This window comes from Colobus angolensis, unplaced genomic scaffold (assembly GCF_000951035.1).
Source record: "Colobus angolensis palliatus isolate OR3802 unplaced genomic scaffold, Cang.pa_1.0 Scaffold184, whole genome shotgun sequence".
Lineage (NCBI taxonomy): Eukaryota > Metazoa > Chordata > Mammalia > Primates > Cercopithecidae > Colobus > Colobus angolensis.
Window position 1 is genome coordinate 2,046,731 of NW_012114977.1, and position 11,375 is coordinate 2,058,105.

Genomic DNA, 11,375 nt, shown 5'->3' on the forward strand with positions numbered 1-11,375 from the left:
AGAGTATACTGCAAATAGTGAATGAGCGCCATGCTTCTTTTAAGCCCCCTTGTGATTAGAATTAAGCCAGATGCATAGGAGTTCCTAATAAAATTTTTGAGGGACAAGAGGGATGAAGAGATCCGTAGGGTTTGCCTCAAAAGTGCTGCAGGCCTCACTCTCCTTAGCATGAAGACCCCACTCTTTCTTAAAAGTGTCTGTTTCAGACCAGGCACAGGGGCTCACACCTGTAATCCCAGGACTTTGGGAGACCAAGGCAGGCTGATCACTTGAGGTCAGGGGTTTGAGACCAGCCTGGAAAACATGGCAAAATCCTGCCTCTAATAAAAATACAAAAATTAGCTGAGCGTGGTGGCATGCACCAGTAATTCCACCTACTTGGGAGGCTGAAGCAGGAGAATCTCTTGGACCCGAGAGGCGGAGGTTGCAGTGACTGGAGATCGCAGAACTGCACTCCAGCCTGGGTAATGGAGTGAGACTCTGTCTCAAAAAAAGAAAACAAAAACAAAAAACCAAAAAACCTGTTTCTTCATTCTGGACACTCTCAAATGGAATTCCTACTTCTCTTTGCCTTGGAGCGAGCCTCTGTAATATGACTGAGACCTTGGAATTGACTCTGTGGTAATTTCCCCTGTCTTTTTTACTGTCTTAGCTGTTCAACCTCAGCCACTTCCATCTTCAGCAAGAGCACCCAGTGACCACCCCTCCTCACCCCCATATTAACTTTGGCCCTAGAGTATCCAAAATCTATGCAAAAGGATTTTCATGAGCTTGCCCTTCTACGTCTACTGCTAAAAGGAACTCTTGTGAATGTGCCACGGGAGGCATGGACAAGAATAGTCATAACAGCACCATTCACAAAAGAAACACTTGGAGACAACCAAATGCTCATCTGTGGGACAATGGGTAAGATGTGCATTCAGTGAAATATTCTATAGCTGTGACACAGAACAATATGCAGGCATCTCAGTAATCTAGTGTTAACCAAAAATAAATGCCAATTAAACATAGCACAATATCCTTATAAAGCTATCAACAAGTAATTACTGTTCAGGAAAATAGAGATACAATAAAACCCTATAAAAAGAAAGCCAAAAGAGAGAAAAAAAAAATGATTTAGAATGGTGGTTACTTCTAGTGTGGAATGGGAATGGGGGCCCCACGTAGCTGCAGCTAAGTTATTAGTTGTTTTGGGTAGAGGACTTGTAAGTGCTTGTCAGGCTATGAAACAGAACTAGCTAACTAAATAAAAACATGTAATGGTAACGATAGAGTAAAGGTTGCTGCCGACACGTTGGAAGGGGAACATACACAAATGGTTCCAGCTGGCGGCCAGAGAGAATTCAAAGACATGTTTCTCACCCAGCAAACTGGGTGCTCTCTCTCACTCTCTCTTTGTCTCTCTGACTCTTCATTCTTGCAATTCGTGACCCAAAAATGGACCCTCTTAGCTCATGGTACCCTCCCCAGGTCTGTAAGTAATAATAAATTATTGAACTTATTTCCTACTGTACATTGAATTTGCACCTTCAATCTGAAGAACCAGGGACTACCCTAGCCAGGGGTTAATTGGGACACCAGGGAGAAAACATGGTCAGGCTCCCAGTGCCAGAGCGATGGTCCGGCAGGCATAAACTGGATACAAGTCACCCAAGAACTACAAGGGAGTCTGTCAGTATGAAGAAGTTTCCCGTGTGAGGGACCTCCTGGTTACAAGTTGGAGTAGGAAGCATTAGGGCATCTGTTAGGTAAAAGAAATAGCCTATGGGCCGGGCGCAGTGGCTCAAGCCTGTAATCCCAGCACTTTGCGAGGCCGAGGCGGGCGGATCACAAGGTCAGGAGATCGAGACCATCCTGGCTAACCCGGTGAAACTCCGTCGCTACTAAAAAAAAAATACAAAAAACGAGCCGGGCGAGGTGGTGGGCACCTGTAGTCCCAGCTACTCGGGAGGCTGAGGCAGGAGAATGGCGTAAACCCAGGAGGCGGAGCTTGCAGTGAGCTGAGATCCGGCCACTGCACTCCAGCCTGGGTGACAGAGCAAGACTCCGTCTCAAAAAAAAAAAAAAAAAAAAAAACTATGAAATGCACACTGTAAACATTACGCCCAGCTTTCCATCATTTTCTGTTGGGCCAGGGTTCCTAGCCACTCTAATATTGGAATCCTAATTTAGAAAACAAAGAAACTGGCTGGGTGCAGTGGTGCACGCCTGTAATCCCAGCACTCTGGGAGGCCAAGGCAGGCAGATCACGAGATCAGGAGATTAAAACCATTCTGGATAACATGGTGAAACCCCATTTCTACTAAAAATACAAAAAAAAAAAAAAATAGCCAGGCGTGGTGGCACTCACCTGTGGTACCAGCTACTCGGGAGGCTGAGGCAGGAGAATGCCGTGAACCCAGGGGGTGGAGCTTGCAGTCAGCCAAGTTGGCGCCACTGCACTCCAGTCTGGGAGACAGAGTGAGACTCCGTCTCAAAAAAAGGAAACCACGCATAGGCCAAAAATGAGTGTTTCACGAACTAAGATTATGATTAATTCAATTCTGTGCAGTTTTTTGGGGAAAATCTCTCTGGAGAGGAGTCTTAAAACATTGCCAAGAAAATAACAGAGCTGGCTGAGTGGCAGACAACTTCCTTTCCACTCCTAAGCCAATAGCAGAATGAGGGCATAGCCCAACACTTACTTTAAATCTTGTGCAGGAGTTGAAGTCATTGCTTCCTGTCTTACTTTCCTATTGCTGTTGTAACAAATTATCACAAAGTTGGTAGTTTAAAGCCACATAAGTTCATGACTGTACAATTATCTTAATGTGAGACTTAAAATAGTACAAGTTGATTACCATGCAATAGGTCAGATTTTTGACTTGGGTTTCACTGGGATAACATTGATACATTTGCAGGGCTGCATAGTTTCCTGAGGCTCTAGGGAAGAATCTTTTTCTTTGTGTGTGTGTGTGTGTGTGTGGGTGTGTGGTTTAAAGTTAAAAATTCCTTAATTTTTTATTCCTGGTACCACTACCACAATTTACAGGGCAATATACCTGATGTAATGAAAAGAAAAAGAAAAAGACAAAGCTACAAAAGATAAAAGACCTCAGGAATGTACATCTAATTGACACTACATTGCATTAATCAATAGCTGCACTTTTTGCAAACTGTGGCTATGACAGTCCTGAACAAGAAGGGTTTCCTGTTTAAGCTGCAGTAACTTTTCTGACTATGGATCATCGTTCCTTCTGTGGCAGATTTTTACAATTCCTCTAATGCATTTGGGACAACTGTCTCAAAGTAACCTGCAGCTTTCCTGACGACTCCTCGCTCTCTCTCCTGCTAAGAACTGTAGCCCTTTTCTGCTGTTTTTAGAACCTTCTGCTACCATATCCACCACTTCCACCACCAGATCCATAACCACCGCCATAGGGACTGCCCGAGCTTCTTCCACCAAAACTGCCCCCTTTCATGGGTCCATAATTTGATTGCTGTTGTCCACTATAATTTCCAAAATCATTATAGTTCCCACCACCACCATAGTTACCACCGCCAAAATTTCCTCCTTCATTGTAACCATCATATCCTCCACCACTGCCACCATATCCACCACCTTGGTTTCCATATCCTGGTCCACCACAACCATAGCCCCCTTTACTACTGTAATCAGGACCACCGCCATAGTTGCCACCATCACCTCCAAATCCATTATATCCACCATCACTTCCTCCATAACTACCTCTGCTACCACCACCTCCACCACCATAGCCTCCTCTTCCACCAAAGTTTCCACCACGGCCAAAATTACCTCCATCACCTCCAAAGTTTCCTCCACGACCCATAAAATTGCCAGATCCACCTCCACGACCTCTCTGTGATCCAGCAGACTGCATCTCTTGTTTAGAAAGGGCCTTTTTCACTTCACAATTATGCCCATTAATAGTGTGGTATTTCTGAACAACAATTTTATCAACTGTATCATGATCATCAAAAGTTACAAAAGCAAATCCTCTCTTTTTTTTCCACTCTGCCTGTCTTCCATAACTTCTATGGTTTCAATCTTGCCATACTTTTCAAAGTAGTCTCTCAAATTATATTCTTCTGTATCTTCTTTAATACCACCAACAAAAATTTTCTTCACTGTTAGATGGGCACCAGGCTTTACAGAATCCTCTCTAGAAACAGCTCTCTTTGGTTCCACTACACGCCCATCAACCTTGTGTGGTCGAGCACACATTGCTGCATCCACCTCTTCAACACAAGAATAAGTCACAAAACCAAAGCCCCTGGAACGTTTTGTTTGGGGGTCTCTCATTACCACACAATCTGTGAGTGTGCCCCATTTCTCAAAATGTTCTCTTAAACTATCATCTGTAGTTTCAAAGCTCAGACCACCAATAAACAGTTTTCTCAACTGCTCTGGTTCCTTTGGATCATGGCCCTCCATTTTGAGACCAGACTCGCCTCTTCCAACTCGAGTTCAATAAGGGACCCTTCATTGTGTTTTTCCACTTCTAGAGACTGCTCACATGACTTGGCTCATGGCCCCTTCCTCTGGCATCAAAGCCAGCAATGGCAGCTCCAGTCTTTTCTCATTGTATCATTCTGACCTTCTGCTTCCGCTCCCACTTATAAGGACCCCTGTGATTACATTAGGCCACTGGTAATCCAGGATGATCTCCCCATCTCAAGACTCTTAATTTCACCTCCAGAGTCTCTTTTGCCATGTAAGGTAACACATTCATAGCTTCCAGGAATCAGACACAGCCACCTCAGGGGAACCATTATTCTGCCTGTCTCTTTCCAGTGAGGACACATCCAATCAGCTCCTTTAAACTAACTGTTCCCTCTCTTCTCCCTCTCGCTCCAGTTCTTTTGCAACCAGCTGTGTCGAGGGCACAGTACTGGAGGGAAAGAAAGAGGAATTAATAGACTGGGAAAGCAGGAGCAGGATACATTAAGGGCTTGACTCCATCTCAGAAATCACCAGCCCCTGAATGAAGTCAGTCTGAATCAGTCTCTAACTCATTTCATCCAGCACGGTATTGGAAGTCTGGGCCATAGTAGCTGGGTGCAGTGAGGCATGCAGTCCTGCTTTGGAGGCAGCAAGCCCTGACAATGTAGATTTAAGAGGAGAGCCAAGAAATTCAAACTCTCTTATAGAGATGTAATATTGGAGCCTGGAAAGCCAGATATCGAGCCTAGATCAATGTGCAGAATCAATAGCCTCTGGCCAAAAATTGGCAGGGATTCCTGTTTTCCCATCATCCTCTGCTTAGTAAGATTCTTAGAGTCCATTTGAGGACAGTGCAACTTAGAGACCTAAAGAGAAGTATGGAAAATACATGGAGGCTGGCAGAGTTCCCAAACTACATAGAAACTATAAAAAGGCTCTTAAAAACCTCCTGAGATTTTTTAGTATGAAGAGACCAAAAAAAAAAAAAAAAAAAAAAAAAAAAAAAAAAAAAAAGAAATCCCTGGTAAGTAACATACTCATTTTCTCCAAGTCAGGCTTTATCACACAAAGTACCTGGACAAGTCATTTCCTCTGTCTGGACCTCAGTTTCTCCTCTAAATAATGAGAGGTTTATATAGATCCCTGTGTCTGTGTTTGACAATTGCCATTTTCTTGGCATGCAGTGTGTTTAGCCTGTTCTCCATGGCTGCCTTCAGGCTGATGCCAGACATCGCCTTTTCCTACAGCACCAGCCTCTCTTCTGCTGACACCCACTGCCTGTGCAGAGCTTTTCAGGGTGTGCCATTAGGGCCACGTGACACAGTGACAGGCAGGAGCTGGCTCAGAGAGTTAGTTGAATGTGCTATTGACTCCACGTTCACATTGGTAGCTAGACAATGGCCATGGTGGCCTATGTACACCACAGAAATGGGCAAACACTGCAAAGCACGGATTTCCCTACCACCCCCTGAGCCCATTTAGCAGAACCCACCCACTGGATAGCACTTCTCCTTTTGCTGGTCCCACTCCTGGAAGCAGGAGAGCAGCATCAAGAATACAGGCCATAGAGTCCATCACCCAGTGTTCAAATCTTGATTTGCCATTTTCTACCTGGACTACATTAGACCTTATGTAACAGTGCTTTCTATTTGATAAGGTTGCTGTGAGGATCAAATGTATGTAAACACTCAGCCTGATACCTAGTGCATCGCAAACTCTCAGTAAGTGTGCTCCGTCTGTTCTGTTAGGATCAGCGAGATTATTGAGTTTTACCAACACTGTCATGAAAGAGGAAAAATACCTCTCTTCCGTTTGTATTTTGCATGTCACATGGGGGATCAATGAAGAACTCCTCTGTGCCAGTAATTTATAGAGTTTGAAGGGAAACCCTGATTTCACAAATCAAATTTCTTCCTTTCCCAGCCATCACGATTCAGACAACAGTCTATGGTGGACTGGGTTGGGAGATAGATGTAAAGGGAAGTATGATGTGGTTCTCAGAGTCATTCCTACTCAACAACCTCTAAGGCTTTCTTACTAGACTAAGCTTATTTGTCCCTTTGTCTCTTCCTTTAGGATCACTTTTTCCCCCAAAGCCTCCTCAGTCCCATCTAAGTGGATAACCCTACCAAGATTTATACAGGCAGCTCCCAGAATGTGCTGGAGATCCTGACACTAACACTGGGATTTTGAGCCCGTAAATAAATGAAACAATCTCTGGGTAAAACAATCTCTGTTCTCACGAGGCATATGTGCCCAGGGATACTCCATCCTCACTGAGAATTACGCAAGAGAAATTCAGGTTAAATGTATCTTAATGGACTGAAGTTTTACATAAAGAGGCATCTTCTCAAAATGAAAGCCATACAATAGGAATTCTAGAGGGAAACAGGGTCTTTTCAAGAGTAACTTTACAGTCAGAAAAATAATTCTTGTTTTGCAGAATAGTGATATTGGAGAACGGCAAAGATATGGCATGAGCGCTTAATCTTCCCATGGGTGCTCATGGGAGACACACCTAATTGATCACAGCCATCTCTCTCCTGGAGCTCATAGACAGCCTCAAAACACTTCTCAATGAAGCACTCTAGGCAGTCATTGTCAATCAATCAGAGTGGCATATGATATTAAAATATATTTGCCATCCCGACTTTAGATGAAATGGGGGAATGGATGAGATGTTATTATGAGGCCCTTTCTAATCCTAGGGTTCCGTAACAGTCGGTGATAGCATCAATCTAACACTGTATCCTCAAACTGCTATTGCCAGATCTGGATAAATATCGCAATTAATTGGTGAAATACACTTGCAATGTCTAGTAAAGATAACCTGTTCTACCTAGTAGAGTTTTTATTTTCCCCTCTATATATTTTCCTCTGTATATCATGAGATCTCTATTTGCCCCATATTTTCTGCTGATGAAATATTATTGATGATGGCGGAGATGGTGATTATTATTAAGACTATCAATGGTAGTAAGAAGAAGCTACCCTATATTTCCTGGTAATAAAATGAGGATGATTAGTTAGCTTGCTAATTTAGGCCATTCATCTTCTATCTCTCTCTTCTTGACCTCCCTAAGGCACCACACCCATTAAGGTAGCTTTTTAAAGTGATATTTCAGTTTGTCACATGTGTCAATCGGAAAGGTAAGGACCCATTTTTGCATTGATGTCTGTCAATTCAGTTATGAGAAAAAGATACTGTTCCCCATTACCAGTGGGTAAACACATGTAAAGAAGCACTAACCATTCATTCTCTACATTCATATTGACCTATATCTTTGCTAGATACCTTCTTCTCTCTGTTGAACTTTCAGCTCATGACCTTTCTAGTGTTTGCGTCTTTATTTCACAGCTGACAAAACCAAAACGCAAACTGAGAAAGTGAGGCTGAGTCTGTACAGGAAGTCAGTGTCAGAGCACAGCTAAAACCCAGATCTCCTGGCTGCTGTGTGCAACCTAAACCATAGGCCGATTGTTTTTCATTACATCACACTTGCCAGTGAGATGCAGTCTACCTTTGGATTGAAAAGTTGGGCGTTCTGATTAAATCAGATCTAGTTCTCAGTTACGAATTGAGTTCATCTCTTTTGAAAAAGTCACTGTGCGTTAGCTAACTCGAGGCTGTGCGGGTCAGGGCGTTTTCACTGTGGAGCAGATCCCCAGCTATAGATGGGCGTCTACATGTCTGTATTTGCATCCCCTCCCACACACAAATACCCAGCACAGCACACACTTGTTAATTTAATTTATTTATAAATATAACCTGCCAAATTTTGAGATGATGGATGATTTGGGGCTTTAATAAATCCAACATTGAATGAGCCCAAGAAATTGTCTAGTGTCAGCTTTTCACTAAATGCAATTAGTCATGTGGAAATATTACAGATATAAAAAATAATCTTCAGCGGAATTTCATAAATTTGGTAGAGTACACAGAATCTAGGAAAGCTGCTTGTTTAGAAAGTGAAAAAAGAAAAAACGTGGGAGAAAGCAAAGAAGGAAGAGAGTGAGGAAGAAGAAAAAGGAAGAGGAGGAGGAGAAGGAGAAAGGAAGAGGGGAGAGAGAAATAAATATTGACAAGAGAGAGAGAGAAAGACAATGTCACCTGCTCTTGCAATTCCATGACTCTTTTCTGTATACACGATGCAGGCATTGCTATTCTTTGCAGATCCTTTGCTCTGCATATATTTGGCAGTGAAGATGGAATGGCAGCTCCTCATTTTGGTGTCTGCACTGCCTTGCTTTCACACTTATCCACTTTCCCCGCAGTCATCTGTGAGGAGGTTCAGACAAGTTCCCAAAAGAGACAAAGCAAACAATGAGTAGGGTTGGCCCCTGGAGCTTTAGGATCCACGTTGGCAAACTGCACTCACTACTAGAAGTCATCCTCCTCTTCTCAGATGGTTCCTCTTCTTGTCTTCTTCTTCTCTAGTACTGGTCCAGCTTCCAGAGCATTGGTTTCAGGTCCTGGACAGAGCCAGGGCTGGGAGAAATAATCCCATCCATAGGATCTTCTTGAGAACAGGGGATGTGTCTTATACATGACCAGGTCACCAGTGGCTGGCCCAGGACTTGGCAGGTAATAGGTTCTCAATGAGTATCTGTTGGATGAATGAGTGGTTTTGACTTTCCTCATCTCATCTAAGTTGAGAAAAGATTCACTAGGATCTTATAAATAAGTTCTTAAGGAGGTGTATTCCATCCCTGCCAGAAAGTGCTCTATTCTTAAAGAGTAAACAGAAAGAGAGTAACTTAATTCAGAACCTTTATTTTCTAATAATGAAACTATAAGCTCTGGTGGAGCATGTTCTTGAGCTCATTCTTGAGGTTGACCTGCAAAGTAAGGTGAACTCTAAGCTAAGGTGATTAGAGTTTGTGCTTTACTGTGTGATGTTTGTTTTCATTGCTTGGTCCTGTGATACAAACGTGCCTGAAAGACAATACAGCACAGTGGTTAACATAGAAACCAGCTTAACTCATTTAACCTTTTGTGCCTCAGTTTCCTCATAGAGGGCAGTAGTACTTACATTATATGATTGTGGGTGAGGATTAACTGAACTGATCTTGGCAGAGCACTTTGAACAGAGCCTAGAACGTAGGAACTACTGTGTAAGAAGGATCTATTATGATGTTTTGATTGAAGAAAAGACAAAAAAGAATGAGCTATTATTTTTCTTAGACCTCATCCTATAAGAATATGAAATGAGAATAGTAAACAACCCCCCTGCCCCATTTCTCATTTGTGTGATGTTGATACTAAGCATAATGTAGTAAGGGCTGTATCTGAAATAGGGGCCCTATTTAATGGTTTGGGGAGATGCTGACATTTGTGTTTTTTAAATCTACCACTGGAAATTAGCATAATGGGGAAGACCGTGTGAGGAACATTCGCATCAGAAGACAGACTGCCATCAAAAAGGAAACAGAGATGCCCATGCAGTCATCCAGATTCTGAGTCATTGAGTGTGGGGGAGAACATTTCAATAGGAATAAATAGAATTTGGTGCACAAACTGTGATTTGTGCAGCAAGTCCTGCAGTATAGTTGGGGCTGGCTTTTCAACTTAATTATGCACATGTGTCTCCGGCAGAGTTTATTGAATCATATGGTGTAAACCATAAACAAACACTAAAAACCTGGCTGGGTTGACGCCTACAAGCTACAAAATGATCTTTAAAGATCAAATATTTATTCCAAAATCCCAGGAGCCAACCTCTCTGCATTAAAGTCAAAAGCAAGTGATCCATTCTTCCTCAACAGTAGTTTATGAATCTTCTTCCTGATTGGAATATGCACAAACAAATTACGGTCCCCTGAGTGCCACGCCGCATGGAGGAGCCAATTTGGGTGACACACAAAATGCATAATCTAAAGGATTAGAAAATTGCCTTGGCAGTGAATTATCTCTGCAGAGCTTGACATAAATCAACCTCGTGATGCACCATTGAGGGAATGTAAAAGCCTGGGCTCCCCAACAGTTTTCTGGATTCCCTCTGGCAGGGCCTCATTAGGCTTGGGAAGGCTGATACACTCAGCAGGGTGGCTTCTGAGGGTGGCTAATGGGAAAAAAAATGCAGACATTCCATCCTCTGCCTACTACAAACAATCTCATGATTAGCTGCAAAACCGAGGCCGCCTCCTCATTTCTCAGGGAAGAGAGGCCTCTACTGTGTTTCCCAACCCCACACCAAAGCTGCTGCCTCATTGCTAATTTCCATTCCATTTGGGATCTCAAATGCGAGCTGATACCACCAGGCTTTGCTGCAATTCTGGGTTGCTCCTCAGAATGTTTGTTCCTTTTTTTTTTTTCTTTTTATGGAGCAATTCACAAGCCAGCTCAAAGTTCATAACTCTGCCTATGGCTGGCTGGTGGCTTTGCCTGTGTTTTTTTATAATAGTTATATATGTATGCACATATACATATTGAAGCATAAGTATAAATATCTGTGTGTTATGGCCCATGCGAGGGAAGCCTCCTTCCTGCAGGGAGTTTGAGCTATCTGCAAATGACCACCTGGTCCTGTTCATCTTCCAAGACATTGCAAGTCCAATCAAGCCTCCCAGATAAGGAATGTATTATAAAGATACATACATGTCAAGATGCTGATGCAAGCTATATAAGGGACAGCAAAAATAAAGAATAAATAAATAAAAAGTCATTGGAAGATTCTGTTTGAGGAAGTTGTCTATGATGGCTTTCCAGCGTATTTGCTGGATGTCCTCTGCTTATATACTGAACCAAAAATCATATTTTTATTGCTGATGTTGTTAAGACCATCATTTCCTCGACCCTAATCCTGGTTTGGTTTGTTTCCTTCAATATGACTTTGTGTTCTCTAAATAGATACTGCCAGCTGAGGTCCTGGGGGCCATGTGCACTTGGAAAACAGATTTTGTTTACCATCACCTATAAGTTTTTGTGAAG

General features: G+C 42.7%; 1 pseudogene across 1 annotated transcript; it reads right to left on the reverse strand.

The window, feature by feature from the left end:
* Positions 1-2,977: 2,977 nt before the first annotated feature.
* On the reverse strand, positions 2,978-4,474 carry LOC105510163 (annotated as a pseudogene). The gene has a single exon (XR_001001531.1). The product of XR_001001531.1 is annotated as a heterogeneous nuclear ribonucleoprotein A3 pseudogene (transcript).
* Positions 4,475-11,375: the final 6,901 nt, after the last annotated feature.